The 18,535-nt window shown below is 41.3% G+C and overlaps 1 long non-coding RNA gene across 1 annotated transcript; it reads left to right on the forward strand.

Annotated features, from left to right (window-relative positions):
- Positions 1-4,875: 4,875 nt before the first annotated feature.
- LOC120408761 lies at positions 4,876-12,277 on the forward strand. The gene is made up of 3 exons (XR_005600952.1): positions 4,876-4,977; positions 7,172-7,258; positions 12,262-12,277. It is a non-coding gene; the product is annotated as an uncharacterized LOC120408761 (long non-coding RNA).
- Positions 12,278-18,535: the final 6,258 nt, after the last annotated feature.

The raw sequence follows: 18,535 nt of genomic DNA on the forward strand, positions 1-18,535 counted from the left end.
GATAATGTTGGAGACAAAAACTGTCTGGATGGACCAATAGTCTGACCTAGTATGGTTGTTCTTATTACAGAGCTCAGCTCTGCAGGGCATTGGACAAAGGTTTCAAAATCCATGCCTGTATGATCGGTGCATAGCCTGTCCATCACACCTGTCATTCACAGTGGGTATTACACTGGTTTCATGGCCTTTTAAGCTCAATGCATGAAGGGAAAGGCATTACCAGGGCCTTAAAACTTTATGATCTAGCCAGACATTATATTCTGTATTTTAAGTCTTTCTGTTACACATCGGATTTTAATGGGTCAAAAAGCATCACCACAGCGTATCACCACAACTCTCCAATATGTCTTCAAAAATAAAGAACAGCCATTGAAAACCACCAGCAACACAGGTCAGAAAAAAGTTCATTTAAGTCATCTGTAGACTGTGACACAGAATGGCCAAAGGAAGCTTATTCAGTGTTCAGGCTGATTCTTCATTCTTCACCACAGTAGTCCCTCTGTGTTCAGTAATCATATGGATTTCAGAACAGTGCACAAGTCTGCCTGCCTCTCTCGCTCGCACTCTCTCTTCTCTTCTGCATAAGGTTTCCATTGGCAATGGATTTGATGATGTAAGCAGAAGGAGCAGGTTGGTAGTTTGAAGTAAAAAAAAAACAGGAAAAGAAAGGAAAAAGAAAGGGCTTCCAATTGCTTACAATTTGCAGTTTGCCAAGTAATAAACAAAGCCCCCAGAGCCGCCAGCTCCTTTCAAATTGCCATTTTTATCCACTTGGCTCCACCATGCAGCTCAAAGTAGTACACACAGTACCCTGACACAAAACCACAGGAGGGTGTGGTTCCTACTTCTGCTGGGCATAGAACAGGGAAGCTATTTATTTCGGGCGCATCTCTGTTAAGTGAGTCATGTTTCAACTGGAAAATTGGCCACAGCTTTCTAGCAGATCTTTGCTGCCAGCTCTGCTGGCATGCTACCCAATTCCTCCGTGCTCCCCTCCCCCTCTTCCTCGCCCTAGGCTGCCTTCCTATTCTTAAAGCCCCTGTTTAATAATAGTCATTGTTCCATGTTAACCTTGAGAGTCTGGGAGAAAGGACAGTGAAGGGCGTAGCTGTGTGCTATAATGAGCATTTGGTGCTATAGCAGGTGGGAAAGGCTTTGGGGATCTGGGCAGATTAGGAGGAGAGGGGGCTCTAGCAGATGTTGAAACGGGATGATGTATTGCTGTTCACTCTGGGATTCAGACAATACCAGCACAAAAGTAGAACAGGGAAAGGGGGAAAAAATGATCCCTTCTGATACAAACTGGGCTAGAAACCAGACATACTTAAAAGTGAGCATTTTAAAAAGAAAAATATGTTTCCAGGCCCACCACCTTCTCGTCTCTGCAACTGCCAAATTTCTCTTTTCAAACATCATCTAGGCTTTGATTTATTTTACATTAACTTAAGTCTCACTGCATTACATTCAATTTTTTTTTTTTGGCGGTGCAAACAACAAGGATACAGGTGAATCTCTGTCTCTGGAATATATACAGAACAGGCAACCTGGCTGGAGCAAATAGAACAAGCGTAACTAGGTTTTGACCTCTACTCCAGAGGTTAACGACATTTAGAAATCTAAATTGATATATACAGATCTCACTGCAACCCTGCTAAAAATCACTTAATGGCTTAATTCTTAGTCCTGTTGATCCCAACTAATCTAATAAACCTAAAGAGCAAATTATACCTGTTAGATAATAATATTGATATAAATACCACAGGTTTTTAAAAAATTAGCTTTCTCAATATGTAAATTTCTGGGAACTCCATGAAATATGGTGATTAATATCACAATGGGCCCATGCAGTATTTGTGCAGTAGATACTGCATGGTAGGTGAAAGAAATTTAGCCCTGCCTTTGAGTTTCCTTGCTTTTGTTGGATGCAATTCAATAGAGGCTCCTTGATGCTCAGTACCTTTTAAAGCTAAGCCATTTATTAAGGGTACGTCTTCACTACCCGCCGGATCGGCGGGTAGCAATCGAATTCTCGGAGTTCGATATATCGTGTCTCATCTAGACGCGATATATCGAACTCTGAACGCGCTCCCGTCGACTCCGGAACTCCACCACCGCGAACGGTGGTGGCGGAGTCGACGGGGGAGCCGCGGACTTCGATCCCACGCCGTGAGGACGGGTAAGTAACTCGAACTAAGGTAGTTCGACTTCAGCTACGCTATTCGCATAGCTGAAGTTGCGTACCTTAGTTCGACCCCCCCCCCTCAGTGTAGACCAGGCCTTAGATGCCTAAACATGGGTTAGAGAGACTAACTTTGAGAATTTTGAAAATTTTGGCCTAATTTATCAGATACATTTATCTTCTGGTTCTGTTTGCAAATTGTCCATGAGCAGCTTGAGATATTCTATTGTTTATTTCCTAATCAGCATTACTTGTGGGCTGGTCTCTGTGAATAATTCTTGGTCTGGAGATCATCCATTAGCAGTTTGTTGTGAGTATTCAATATATAAGAACTGTGTTGGTTGATTTTGACTGGACACATAAGACACGTGCTGTGGTTCTGTTCCCTGATTGGATGACTGTTAGAACCAGCTTTCTGAGGTGAATACTTACTTTTATGAGATCAACATTTACTTTTACTCACATTCATTTAAAATTTACCATTTCTATGGCCATTTCTGTCAGTAAACTTAGTCAATAAAGCTGGGATTTTTGAAAGTCAATAACAGGTTACCAATTTTCATGATTTTATCATAAGTTTAATATTTTATGTTTTACTTAATCCCCGTGGCTCCTGGAGACAAGTGTTTGCATGAAAGCCTCAACTTTATTTATTTTTTAAAGAAGTATATTTCTAGCCCTCATGGTTGTGCAGAAAAGCTTGAAATATGGCCTGAGTGTAGCCTAAAGGTTCAGACACCAGAAGGCAAACAAAAATAACTCAAATTTTCAAGATTTTAGGCCAGTCTCATGATTTGGGGGTGGGAGGAGGCAGACTCAGAATTTTTGAACATTTTGGGGATGGAAGTAATGTGACAGGAGTTGACAATCCCAGCCTAACACATTAGTGAAAAGCAAACACAAAAAGGGCAAACACAGCCAAAGCAAATTCAGTTTTTAAACAAGTGACTGTTTGTGGGAAATCTTTTTGAGTTTGTTGCCTGCTGCAATTTCTATAAAGCTATGTAGAACTTTACACAATATAAACATGCAGAAATAAAACAAAAATATTAGTTTTATTATTAATAGTGGTTAATTATAACAGCCTTCAACTATTCCCCAGTGCAAACTTGAACTAAAATCATTAAGCACCCTTCAAATAACCAACCACCAAATACCAAATGCCTTCTACAGCAGTACAGCCCACTCTCCTCCTGGCCAGGCATGGACCTTTAGAGGCCTTGTAGTCTCTGGTGCTCTTTAGAGAATGGCCGGGGGTAGCTTGCTTCCTTCAATCCAGCCTCAGATGCTACTCTGGTCTTGTCTGGGAACAAGTGGGTACAAAAACAACAAGGAGTCCGGTGGCACCTTAAAGACTAAGGGCTAGTCTACACTTACCGCGCGGGTCGACGCGGTGAGTTCGACTTTCCGGAGTTCGAACTATCGCTGTGATCTATCTAGCGAGTTGATAGTTCAGAAGCGAAGTCCGCTCCCGTACTCCACCGGGCAGCTGGTTTAGCAGAGTACCGACCTTGGAGAGCGAGTTTCGCGGCGTCTCGGCCGCGCGTAGTGTTTGAACAGTTAGTAGTTTCAATTCTATGCTATTCTTTGAATTTTCACGTGCCTGCGAATTTCTTCATTCCCATTCAGAGTCTAGTGTGTACCTAACAGATTTACTTGGGCATAAGCTTTTGTGGGTAAAAAACCTCACTTGTCACTAAAGAACTAGAGTAGAGGGTGAGAAAGCATGAATGAGGTTCCCTCCATTTTGACATGTCTATGCTTAAATAAAATACCTTTTCTGGGTTTACCCAGAAACTGCATTCCTTGCTTCAGTTAGCAGATTCCAGTCAAATGAAATCCAGTTCAGAGAGTTCATCACATACACACTAACGCATCTAGCCACGCTTTGATAGGCAGTGGAGAGGGTAAAATCACCTCTTTCCCTGCCACCAAACCCCATTGTAGATAGTTCAGAACATCAGTCTGTGTTCTCACATTTGTTTGGTTTAGGGTTTTTTTGAGACGAGCTACTGAGCATACAAATTAGGTGAATTAATAACATTTAACAATGTTTTCAATTTTCTCATGATTATTATTGTGTTTCTGCCCCAGACAGCTTACAATCTAAAAGACGAGGAAAACAGAAATAGAAAAAGAACATATAAAAGCAGAAATGTCAGAGATTACATATGTTGCCCCATGGTGTGCCCTGCATGCTATCCATCTCTCCAGGTACTTCAGCCGTGCTCCTACCCACTGGAAACAAAATCTTCTCACAAAGTCAATTGAAATTGTAACTATTTTCATGAAAAATTATCTGCATATCATCTCTTTCTTTTGTTTGCTGGGAGTTGCTCCAAATGTACTCATCTTTGAATATCTAGTTAATAGATAAATACCTCTTAGGTTCAGTATACAGCACCAGATTTTCAAGTATCCAACACCCACAACTGGCACCAGATTCTCATATCACATTTTGGCACCAAATAAGGTCAGATTTTCAGAAGTGCTCAGCACCCAGCAGCTCCCATTGTGACATCTATGCACCAATTTTCCAAAGAGATTCATCTCTAATGTGCTGATCTCTTTTGAAAATCAGGCCACTGCATTCAGATGCCTAACTGGGAGCTTAACACTGAGTGTTGTGTATTGGAAATTGGCTAAAAATAACAAGCTATCGCTTTAAGGGTAAGAGAGTTTCTGGTCTTGCTTGCAGGGTAAGAGGCGCTGAGGGAAGTCATGTGATCTGGGTCATCTGAGTCAGTCAGCAGAGAAAGCCAGTCTGGAAAGAACCTTTTTAAAGCAATGGGTAGGGGGTGAGTTGCGGCTTGCTGCCTTAGGGAGCAGCCTGTTTTCTCTTTTCTGTTTTTGGCTTCTTATGTGTCATTGTTCTGAATTCTAAAAAATAATGTAGTATGACATTGCAAGACTACTGATGTTTTATCTAATTTCTCTCTGTGTATGCTGTGAACATAGCACTGGGCACTTTTGAAAATCTGGTGCTTAAGGTCTTGTCCACTGGCATACCGTCTCTCCCTGAATGCACATACAAAGCAAGCAATATGCAGGCACATCTGGCTGAGAGGGGGATGACATAATGTGTCTTCTCAGTATCTGGGTTCCAGAAACCAGGGCCAATGGAAAGGTGTCCAACTCAGCCCAAAATATGACATGGCTCAATCATTGTTAGAGAGTATGACTTGATGTGCAAACAACAGTGTAAGAATGAGAATATTAAAAAGATGTGGCAAGGATAATATCATGGGCCTGATTATCCTGACAAGTCCATGCCTGAGCAGCTCCTACTGATGGCAGAGGGGGTTGTGCATGTCACACAACTTATAAAATAATTTGGCCCCATATGATTGTGAGAAAGAAAAAGGACAAAGCTAGAAGGTGGCTAGTAATTATAGGAAAGATGGATTCATGGACAAATCTAAAATAAGACAGAAGATGCCTTAAACCATTGAAAATGATTTGATTTATTGGTATGCAGTATAAGCTTTGAGCAAAATAAAAAATAACTCCAAAATGAAAGAGAAACATGTTTCACACTGGAAAAAAAAATCTAGAAATGCTGACTGGGAATAACAAAAGCCAGATGGCATAAAATGGCATCTTTAGGGATTATGTGGCATAAGGAGCTGTGTACAAAAGCATGCTTTGAGTATTTAAAAAGCCACAGCCACATACTGGGCATGCTCTGTGTCCTTAGATAGCCACGTTAACTCACTTCATGTAATCTGCCCTTAAAACCTGTACAATCATGCTTCCCATTTAAGCTCTCTGCCCTTAGTTATCCTCAGTACTCCATCAAGCTTGCTGTGCTTTGCCCTTATACTTCCTCAGCAAGCAGGGCTATTCTGATTTATCAAAGACATGAAGGTGGCTCCGGTAGCATAGTTAGCAATACAAATCATCCACCTACATCAGGAGTCTCCTCCCACTTGCTTTGTGTATAATAATGGATTTTTTAAAATGCTGGTTAAGCAAGTTCACCACCCATATACAATAGTTTTGAAAAATCTGTGTTCTTGTCTTATAATATAAAGGAGCAGAAAATAAAGTTTTCACCTGGCTAGCCAAGTTGTGCTCTAACGGGTGCCACTACATGATTAATTCATCAATAAACCCCCCCATTAGTATACCATAGACTGGGTTAAGCTTTGCAGTCATCCGAAGTGGTGTGCTTTGCGCTTGATTCCAAGAGGACACAGCCTACTCCTTTTCGTCTGTCCGCCAACAAGGAAACACTGCAGCTGAAACAGAAAACAAGCACAGTATCATTTACATTACAATCAGAAAATTTCATCACTAGTTCAGATATTTAGACCATCTTTTTTTTTTTTTTTTTTTTGCTTATGGAGATTTACAGAAATCTTCTTAACTGCAAAGAAGATTTCCTTCCTGAGACCATCAGCTTCCAAACTCAGCCTTTTCCTCTTTTTTTGTCAGTATAGGATTTATACATATAAAAAGAAACAAATGAATCAGCTTTTTCTAGTTACACAAGAACATGATGATTATTTGGTCCAAGTTTGTATCAGAAGTACTGTACAGTGGAAGACCTTTGCCCACAGCCCTGTTTTATTTCCAGTCCCTTTACCCTCACCCTAAAATGCATGACTTTTCTCCTATAACTATACAATGTGTAATACTGTTTTCAGGACTGACAGGAAGAGTTAGCTACCATTTAAAAGCTTGTGATTTGGTTCCTGATCCAAGTCTGGTGCATTCACACCATAGGTTCAGTTTCAGGTCCAATACAGAGAAAGGATAAAAACCATGATGTTCAGAAATGGAGCCAAACTTTCCGAATATTTGTGCAGTTCAGTTCAAGGGGTAGGGGTATGTTTTTGGACCCATCTTTAAATTAAAGTAGAGATGGGCTGAACTTCTTCTAAAAAATGTGGCTCTCTCTGAAATGAGGCACTGCTTTTTAAAAAATGTTTGAATTTGCTATTCATGTGCCAGATTGTCAGGTCTGAAACTCTCTTATCCACAAAACAGGTGGACCAGTGTTATGATCACTTACTGACACTGCCAACAGCCACTTCACTTTACCTATATCAAAATTAGTCATGTCCACAGCATCAGGTGAGGAAATGGACCCTCGAGATAAAACTGTTAAAATTTATTAGAAATGCTATTTGATGTATATATGCTAAAAGATATCTGAGAATAAAAGAAGGGTAAAATAAACACTCAGGTTCTCCAATACACTCCACTCATTTCAGTCATTCTACAGGGGCAAAGTGACTGAAAATTTGTCGTTTTTTTCCCAGCGAGAATTTCCCTATGATAGCAGGGGGATGTTGGGAAGACATAAAACTGGCATAGCCCACTCCTATTCCCCTCTTTTAGGCCATAATGTACAGCTGAATCGAGGGAAGGAGGAAGTACAGTTAAAGTATTCCAGCTACTCTCTGCTATCAGATGATCCCTTGGGACATTTACTGGCTGATGTGGTTTGGAGCACCCCATAGGCTGCTCTTAACTACATTGGAACTGACAAAGAGTTGGCCTTAAAATCATCCCCAGTTCCAAATTAGCTGCATATGGCTCTCTTGCAGCCCCTTCTTGAGATTCAGGACCCAGAATTAGTACAAATATATACCGAAGTATTGAAACAGGGGTTCCTGAGGCCAGGTTTTTTGGGGTGGGGGTTCTGGCTGTGTCAAACCTGAAAGCTGGCATTAGTGCCAGAGCAGTTTGGGAAAACATAGCTGACCCTAGAAAATGGGCATTGTCTACATACAGAATCCTGATTCCATACACAGCTGATTTAGCAGCAGTAGCAGCGTTGCCACCACCAGCATCTTGTGAAGCCTTTACATCAGAGCTCCTTATGTTGCCATCTTGAGGGCAGAACAGTTATATGGAATATCCACGGGGACCCTGCTACATGGGTGGTTCCAGTTTCTCCTCCCTTGGTTTTCACACCTCTACTGCTAGAACAGGGCCTCATCCTCCCTGATTGAACTAACCTCTTTATCTCTAGCTTGCTTCTTGCTTGCATATATATACCTGCCCCTGCCCCTGGAAATTTCCACCACTTGCATCCGATGAAGTGGGTATTCACCCACGAAAGCTCATGCTGCAAAACGTCTGTTAGTCTATAAGGTGCCACAGAATTCTTTGCTGCTTTTACAGATCCAGACTAACACGGCTACCCCTCTGATATGTTACTATAATAATGGTAATAGTCCCTCCTCAAAATCTAGTTATTTGGCTAATAATCTGCTATTGAGCACCTCTCTTGCTCTCACCATTGCCATGCCGATGCCTGACATGAGAGTATTAGAAAGCTAAACATGCCAAATCAATTTTAAAGGACTCCAAGAATCAATATAATATAACTCCGATGCCCGTAACACAGTAGACTGTGACTGGCACTTATGTTTGCCTCCACCTCCTCTTCCTTACATATCATTTGCAAGGGACAACACAACTGTAGTCCATGTGCTCACTCAAGGGAGCATGCAGCTTCTCTCTCCATGGAGTGCCTGGGCAGACATAACCTTAGAGGGAGCATGGAGCAGCCTACACCATGCACCAGGACAGTGGAGCCTGCTTAGTCCCCCTTCGCAATTCGGAATCTTGGGATGTGATTGTGTCTTACTCAGATTTGTATTGATATGGCACAATCCAGTCCTAAGTGTATACACATGTGGGAACACAGACCACAAAATCAAAAACTCCCCCAGGAAAAGCTTGTACCTGTCTCCATATTGCCTCCCTATTCCCCCCTCTACTGTGTATGGTTTGATGTGTTTACTCGTTGTGGTGGTTGTGTTATCTGTAAAAGTTTGACCACAAGTCTCTGGGGCATGAACTTGTCTTGCTTCTATGTCTGTAAAGTGTTATGCATATCTGTGGCACTATTACATCCTGACTCTGCTTCCTAATGGCAGCGGAACTAATTGTTGTTCCTCTCTGCAAGTGGGAGCAGGCCTGCTGATGGGGGGGAGGGAAGGAAATGGGGGCAATTGCCAGGAGCCTGGGTGATTTAAAAGGGCCCAGGGGCCCGCGGTGGCAGCAAAATAGAGCCCTGGGCCCTTTTAAATTGCCCGGGTGGGCCGCAGGGCTCCTAGGTGCACACAGGGTGGTGACCACTCTGGGCCTCGCGCTTTGGGGGGCTCCACGGGCCGGTACGATTGGCCAGTGCAGTTGGTCCCAGAAGTGACAGGTTGTTCCTGGAAGTGACAAATTCGTCACTTCTGCCCCAGGCCCTGCACCCTCCTAGGGACGGCCTTGGGGCCCGGAATTGCTGTCAGCGGGCCTGAGTGGGAGGGAACAGTATGCAAGGAGTCTGAGCATCAAGCCCACACCTCCTGCACACAATGAAATGCAGATCCATTGTGCCATATGTGATCTGGGGGATATGGTGGGAGTAGTGGTGATTTCTATATATGCACCTGCACAGCTCCAGGAAGTGCATATCAACAGAGGGAGATTAGACACAATACTAATGATGTCCAAGCAGCTCTACTGTTTCTCCATGACCTGGGAGGGAAGCTCCATCTTAGATCCCCATAGATAGTCCCACTGTGCAGTGAGTATATTTGGGCTGTGCACAGGGACTAGGATTTATGCCATACTTAATAATATATCAATGCAATTCTATCCTGAGAAAAAATAGCCCTCTCTCAACTCTTGTAGACTTCTCAGCCCTTCACATATTTGGTCTCAGTAAACTATGGATTTCAAAATCAGATTACAATTGGAAATTAATTTCAGTACCGATCTTTGGAAACCCCATTGCCATATGACATGGTAGTCATAACACTCTTACCTCTGGGACAGAAGACCAAGAGTTCAGGTACCACAAAAAGTCATGAGACTACAGTGCTGTACTAGATGAGTGTTACAGTAGAACCTTAAAGTTACAAACACCAGAGTTACAAATTGACCAGTCAACCACACACCTCATTTGGAACTGGAAGCATGCAAAAAGGAAGCAGATGGGGGAAAAATAACAAATACAGTACTCTTTTAAAAGTAAACTGCTAAAAAAAATAAAGGGAAAGCAGCATTTTTCTTCTGCATAGTATAGTTTCAAAGCTGTATTAAGTCAATGTTCATTTATAAACTTTTGACAAAACAGCCATGACATTTTGTTGAGATACAAACATTTGAGAGTTAAAAACAACCTACATTCCCTAGGTGTTTGTAACTCTGAGATTCTACTGTATCTTGTTAGATGCCCTTTAGTGTCCTGATGAGAAATTAAACTCTCATCTCTCTGGTTGTCATGGAGAAAGTTAAAGTCCTGAAAAGATTAAGGAGAAATCCTAATGTCATAGTCAACACCTTCTTTCTTATTACAAGTTCATCTATCCAGAATGTACTATTCAGTGTTTACCTTTCACAATCACCATATAATTGGTATCTTTCTCATTGCTATGTAAGGCTATTTGTGCCACACTAAGAATGAAAGTCGCTCTACCCAAAACAAACTGTAGTGTGGTATTTTCATGATGAATACATTTATGGTAACTGTGTTACAATATCACCCTCCACATATTACCATTAAGCCACTAATAGGGAAATTAAACTGAAAATCTATAGTAAGACAATTAAAGTATTATGGAGATATATAAAGGAGAGCTATTGGCCTGCCATTACCTATTTTGTTGATTACTCAGATGTTCAAGAGGCATGCTATAGTCCTTCAAAAGTGGTTTGAATAGTATGGCCAGTTACAAAGCATTTGATTCTCGCGATGTGATTTGTGGGACTTTGAGTTTTCCATTACATTTGGAACAGAAGTAGAAAAGGCCACTCTTTAATATTTCTGAATGACTCTTCTGTCATCTTACTGATTATATCTGATGTTAAAATATTAGAATGGAGCCAATTAGAGCACAAAATGAAAATAAAACTTCCCACAAAAATTCAGCAATATACTTTTGAATTAAATTTATCCAAGCACCTTTGACTAAGCCTTCATCTGCCCTGCATTATGATTTGTCGATATGTAGAAATTGGAGCTATGACAAAGAATTAAAATATTTTTTTATTCTCAGCTAAATACATCAGACAAACATAAATATTTTGTGAACCACTTGCCCTGCAGTGTTTTGAGATTTTTTTCTCTGAATGAACTATATAAAAATAAGATACATTCAAATGAATACAATATTATAATCTATTTGCAAAGGATCATCAGGACATTGTCCTTTCAGTGTTGTGGTGCCCTGTGATAAAGGACCATGCATGATTCATTAGCACAAGGCACACCTCTGGCTATAGCAGGCATTAAGTTTGAATTTTTTATTCCCTCAATTTCTGTTTCACTCTTACTGATATTTGAGTGCAGATTTTGTCTTCAGCTGTAACAGTGTTGCTAAATAGGGCTGATTCTCCAGAAGAATAATAGTTTTTCAAAATCAGCATTTTCCTGCTGATTTGCCAGCTGTTTCAATAAACACCCATCTCCTAATTTCAAACAACTGCATTGCACTGTTATTCTGTCTGTCATCCAGAGCTACTGTATTCTTGTTTTAGACTCTACTGAACTGAAATATGATAAAATACATAATATCTAGCATGTATAGTTTTTTAGCTGCCTCAGAACAGTCTAACAGAAAAAAAAGGTACTATGCTTCCTATTGAGGCATGCCAAGCCCAAATATGTTTAGAGCAGGACTCACCTCCACTTGCAGTTCTGTTTTCTTTGCCACCATTACTCCTTCTAATACATTGGAAATGATTATTTGGGGCTGTTGCAGTTACAAGTAGTATGTTCAAAACCAAGGCACCAATACATTTTCAAATAGCTTCCCTGCTGGATGGGATCAAGGGCAGGTGAGGATTTCACACACAAAACATAAGCTCACAATTGCCTAATAATAACTATTTAAAAGACCCATAGCTGGTTACTCAAAATGGCCTCAAGCCAAAGAAGACAAGAAATAGACATAACCCCTTCATTCAAAGTCCTAACTTAATTGTATGCCTGTATTTCCATTATTTTTGATTGACAAAAGAAATGAGACATTAACTGGTAGCAACAGTCAGACTGCAGCTATGATAAGTGCTCTGAGACAAAAATATTTGTTGTGGTGTTATATTTAGAAAGTTTCTTTTATTTGCAGGAAAATCAAAGCCGAGGAATTGTTGCAGAAATAAATGACTCTACAACAAAGCTGGCTCACTAAATGCTTCTGTAAATCAAGAAATAAAGCCTTCCTTACTAATGGAATGTAAAGATTGAGGGCCTGATTTTCAGACACTTGCTTCCGCTTGCACTCTTGCAATTTGAAAACACGCATTTGTATGTGCACATTTGAGCACTACCCCCTCTGCATGCAGGTATTAAAATATACCAACTGCACTTGCAGGTGACACGGTTGAAAAATATTGTGTGCACACTTAAAGCTGAAAACATGCAGGTAGAAGCTGGGCAGAAAATCCTGTCTTATGAAAAGCAAAGCCATCTCAATGACTTGGCTACTGTATATAAGAAACTGCTGCCACACACATATAAACATCACAATAGATCCCAGGATTTTCAGCACAAAATGTGCAGGCTTCTACCACTTGAACTAAAGGAGAGCTCCTTGAGCTGTAAGTATTAGACTGTCATAGTTGATGAGGCCATCACTGAAGGGAAATGCATAGACTAAGCCAGTATACTACATATGACATGGTTGTGTCAGAGGCTATGTTTAGGGCCAATTAGGGTTAAGCACTAGAGCTTTGAGCTTGTAAGTCCTTGTGAGCTGACCAGCCGTGAGTGCAAAACTGAAACTCTGCCTCACAAGTGCAAGTGGAGACTACATGTGGGCACAGGCAAGTTTACACACTAGGCACTGGGCTGCACATGTGGTATTTGGGGGGCGGCATCTGGGGTCCTGTGACCCTCTCCCCGATTTCTCAGGATGCCTCTGGCAGGGATGCCCAACAGCGAGGAGACAGTGCTCCCCTTAGAAGTGGCACTTTCCCTATGTCCCTGAAGCCTAGGGGAGGGAGGAAGCAGCAGGGTGCTTGGCTGCTGGCTGAGCTCCTCCCCCACCACATGGGGCTGCTTCCCTTCTCTGCTGCTGGAGCCCCAATGCTGGTCTGCTTTACAGACCATCCGCTGAGGTGAGCTGGGGGTGGGAGGAAGCAGAGACAACACATGGGACTCCAGCCTAGCACAATGGGGTCCTGGTCCATGACTGAGGCTCCCAGGTGCTATGATAATACAGTCACCTGCCCTGCTGCTTCCTCCCTTCACTAAGAGTGCTGCTGCCAGGGGGAATGCTGCCTCCTTGCTGCTGGGCATCCATGCCAGAGGTGTCCTGATAAATCGGGGGGGGGGGGTGACACTCCAGAACCTTTCATTTGTGCACGTCACTAGCCACAGCTATGTGTGGCCTCTGTGCACACTAAGCAATAACAAGTCTGAAACCCCTTGTTTATTTGCTCTCTTAGTCACAAGACAGGAGGGTATAAAGGGGCAGAATGTGGGTGGAGACTGGATGTGTGAGAGAATCTGCATTTAAATACAATCCTTGGCATGATTCATCATATATAAAGAGGACCAGATTCTCAGCTAGTGCAAATTGGCATAACATCAATGAATATAGTGGAACTATGTTAATTTATACCTGCTGAGAAGCTAGTCCAGAATGTGCTTACATGTGATCGTCAGTACATAGAGTCAACATTACCGGGTGAGAGTATTTGGTGGCTGCACACAGACATTCGCTTTAATGAAGTATCAAGCCCATTATGTGAATCTATAAAGAATGGTTTGAATGAGGTTTGGAGGACTATTCAAGACGACCTAGTTCAGTATTTTGTTGAGTTCTTACCACCAAGGGCAGTTTCAAGCTCATCTATGTTGTTATAAAACCAGGGATATGCGCATTAACATTATGCAGGTCCTATGAGTTCTATACTCATTTTCTTATTAATTTTTGAGAATCCATAAATAAGAGATATGGGGGACAGAGCAAACACACTAGCCTCTCACATTTAGACACATGTTACATGTGAAGTAATGTCAATCCAGTTTACAATCTGCTATAATTAGTTATAGTTCATATTCTCTTCTCATAAGAGGCATGAAGATTGTAGTTCAGGATTAAAATGCAATGGCGGGGTTATATGGTGTAGCTTGCAGTAACTTTCCACCCACAAAATCTGGGCACATGGCAAAGGGTATAAAAGACCCCTTGATGACACTATTTTGCCTTTTTCCTGCTCAGAGTCTCTGGACTGTGGATTTTCAACTAAAAGATGCATATGGACTATGGTCTGAGGAACTTCCAATCTGTTGGAAGTTACCAGAGACTTTACAAGCCAGCAGTCTCTATAACATTGCCATTATTGTATGTATGTAATCTATTAACCATTTTAACTCTTCTTTTTTTTACTAACAAACCTTTAGATTTTAGTTACTAAAGGACTGGCAGCAGCATGATTATTGGGTAAGATCTATGTTATATAGACCTGTCTATGTGGCTGATCTCTTGAGATCAGAAGAACCTTTTGTTTGATTAAATTAGTTTTCAATAACCACTCATCATCTGGTGTCTGGAAATAAGGGCTGGAATGCCTAAGGAGACTGCATTTTTTACTCCTTGTTAACCAGTGTGGTGAGACAGAAGTTTACTTTTGTTACTGGCTTGGAATAATCTAATGACACAATAACCACCAGTTTGGGGTGAGTCTGTCCTGTTTCTCAGCAGTTTGTCCTGAATCTGGTATTCTTACCTGTGACCCACTGAGGCACGGTGACACATGTGCACCAAATTTCATATAAGATTTTAAAATTCATCTCCTTAAAAATTAATTCATGGGGTGGATGATTTTTCAAGAAAAATGTAAAGACTTATTTCTCAATTAACAGGAGCCAGGCTTGCACTTGTGCACACAATATTTCCTTTATTTTAATGTGGGAGATGCATCAGATACAGTACTAGGCCCCGAATTTTAGGAGCAGTAGATTTGAAACATTTGGTGAGCTTGGATAAATGCATCTAAAATTATAGTTGAAACATTATTACTTACTATGATTCATAGGCTACACCCTAGTTTTTATTGCTATTTCTATGGCTATCGTTTTCTGACCAAAGATTAAAAAGAGCTGAAAGAGGAAAACTCACTTGGAATAGTTTTCTGCTTCCTTCAGGGAGAAAGATCTGTTTCCTTTTGGGTTTCTGTTGTACTGCTCCAACCACCCTTCCCGTGGACTGATCTTTGAAGTTAAATGGCCCACCTCTCCACCTATCATACATCTGACACAGGGAATGTGACAGACTTTGAACTTCAAAGGTTTGCACAAGTGGAGTGGAGAGATGCAGTTGATAAAATAAAATAGATATCTTGTTAAAAATGGGAGGACCAGATGGATCTCATAAAAAACAGGTATTCTAGTTCAGCACATCATCCTAGACATTTGCAGGATTCCCATTGTGCAGAATGGCTGGTGTTTTAGAAATAACCCCAACCTGGATTTTATGGAATGGTTTTCAAGAGCTCTGACCTTAATGACCTGCACAGCGACCATCATTTGGGTGGCAAAAATGGAACAATGAGAAAAACAAGTATGTGAAATTAACGTAGCACTTTAACTGGGCTATATTGCAGAGATGAGATAGGTTTCAGAGTAGCAGCCGTGTTAGTCTGTATCTGCAAAAAGAACAGGAGTACTTGTGGTACCTTAAAGACTAACAAACAAGTACTCATGCTAAAATATTTGTTAGAGATGAGATAGTTAACAAAATTAGCTCCAAATACATTAAGCAATTCCTTTAATTTTCTGGGAATTGAAGAGTAACTCTGTCTAAGTGATATTGGGAATAATAGTGATTTCTTTAATTTTCCTAGAAGAAGAGCAGCAAAGTCATAGGTTGTGACATATACTGAAAGGAGAGTATCACAATTATTTTTAAAACAAAACAAAGCCTTTCTTCTGGCAACTGGTGAATGTGTCTTTTTGTCTGATTCAGCCCTGTCATCTCTGCCTACTGCTACTTTTATCACCCTATTAGATGCAGGGTTAGTCTCAGTTATCTGAGCCTGGGCCAGTTCATGCAAAGCTGGACCCTTCTGCAAAACTGTTTGCTTGGGCCCTCTAGTACAATTCCCGCACCATCCCCGCTTGCCCCACACTGCTCTCCCATGCTAGCAGGAGAGATGGGGGTCAGTCCCCCATGTGAGAGGATGGGGAAATAATAAGGAATGTGTCCAGATCTGGTGTATGTGGAGTGTTGGAGACAGTTAGATGGATGCTTGAAGGAGGTTCCCTATTAAACAGGAGGAAAGGGAACCTGGCAAACTCTTAGGGAAGTGAGTGGGGAGAGGAGCAAGGATGGGTTCCTGACCAAGTTCTGTTATAGTACCTTGGGCAGTGAATCATTAGTGGTTGCTGAAGGGGACTGTGTCCTAAATCATACCTCCTGACTGTAGTAGGAGGGTAGAGGTTTCATTTGCCTCCACAGGCTCAATGGTTAACAGCTCCATTTCAGAGTTACTAGCTGGAAGCACAGGCCTTGAGTCATGCACTTCTGTTTAGTTTCCTGTTTTGTCTCCAGCTGCATGTCACTCAACTTGGGGTACCTTCTCTCCATCTTTTTGGGAAACTGAGGAGGCACTGTACATGTTCAGTGTGTCCCCAAACAACTGATCCTTCGTTCAACCTGGGGCAAGAGAGTTACATATGCCAAAAATACTCTCCATCCATGGATCCAAGAGGGCAATCCCCAAAATATAGCTGAGAGAAAGCTGCTTTTGCAAACTATTAGTACACTATAAAACAACCCATAATTCTTGAGACATTTGAGTTTGCAGCATAATTCTTGAGACATTTGAGTTTGTTTGTATATAACATTTACAAATCACACTGAGGCCCAGATTTAACTGAGGGTAGAATCTGACCTGCATTTCACTTTGTAACTACAGTTTACATTTATTTCAGGCTCTTGCTTAAACTACATTTTCTTAATCAAGCACATGATGCCACCAAAATGCCTGCAAACCTAACATAACCATAAAATAAATTTGATAAAGCAGCTGCACACAATGAACAACCTAGGAAAGGTGTTCGAGGATCTGAGTACCACTGTAAGTGTAGAACAAACAAGGAATAAAAAAATGTTTGTGGCGAGTCATGTTTAACCATAGAAGAGAGGGCTAGTGCCAGCTGTTTGTGTTTCCATTATCAGCAAGAAAGCCAGGAACACTGCAAGGACAGCATTTCTCATGACATTGAAGTTCAGCCCTTCTGCTTTCAGCCCTGGACAGAGCACTGAAATTGAGTGGATCAGAAAAAAAGGAAGAAAGCAAGTTACTCAAACCATTCATAAGGTTCAGTTCCAGCTGGTTTCTAAAAATGGATGAAGGTTCATGTGCTGCACTCTAATACAAAACTCAGTATGTGTGTATAGTGCTATAGTGTACCTCTTAGCTATCTGTGTACTATTCTGTGTGTACGGTACACTGATCTTTAAGGAATTCTTGTTCATGTTATCAGTCCCTCTGAGGAGAACAAGGCTACTAATGTGAGTAAGGACTATTCACAGGAGCAAGGCTTTGCAGAATTTGGCCCCGTATATTTATATATTGTATAGATGTATCTTAGACTCATGGACTTCAAGGCCAAAAGGAATCATCATGATCATCTAGTCCTTCTACACACTGCAGGCCACAGAATCTCACCCACCCACTCTGGAATAGGCTGAGTCACTGAAGTCTTCAAATTTTGATTTAAAGACTTTAAATTACAGAGAATCCATCATCTCTACAAGGATCATGAATTATTTACTCCCTGAATGGAAATCATTTGCTGTGCTACGTAAGCAAGGAATTTTGCTCTCTACATTTTAAATAAAAACAGCAAGGAGTCCTTGTGGCATCTTAGAGACTAACAAATTTATTTGGGCATTTTAAATGTGGTGCAAATTTTGAAATATTCCATCAGAGATTTCAGAGTACAAGCTAACTTCAGCCCAGGTTCACAAGGGCTACGAAATAAAGCCAGTTACAGAGTATCTGTAGCAAGGTGTGCTTGCTACTATCTGGCATGCTGTCACTATCTCTGGGAATTTTGGTAGTAGTAGTTTCCAAGTATTGTTCTTACCCAGGTGGGAACTGAAAGCAAACCTCTATGGAGAAGCCTGAAATCTAGGTAAGGACTGGGGAAAATGTGGCCTTAGAGTGGATTTTTTAATTGGACTTACGTTATGTTAGAAACAGTGTACTTTTTGTTTGGATGGAGGGCTAAACTACCCAGCTCCCGGTGAGATGGACACTACCTTCCAGTGAGGAAACTTAGGGATAATTGCATCCTGACAGCAAGAAGTAAGCAACCTTGCCCTAGTTCCCAAAGTGGAAGGCCTCTGAGTGGAGGAAGCTGAATTAGGGGAAATGACCCCACAC

Source organism: Mauremys reevesii, linkage group 6, assembly GCF_016161935.1.
Source record: "Mauremys reevesii isolate NIE-2019 linkage group 6, ASM1616193v1, whole genome shotgun sequence".
NCBI lineage: Eukaryota > Metazoa > Chordata > Testudines > Geoemydidae > Mauremys > Mauremys reevesii.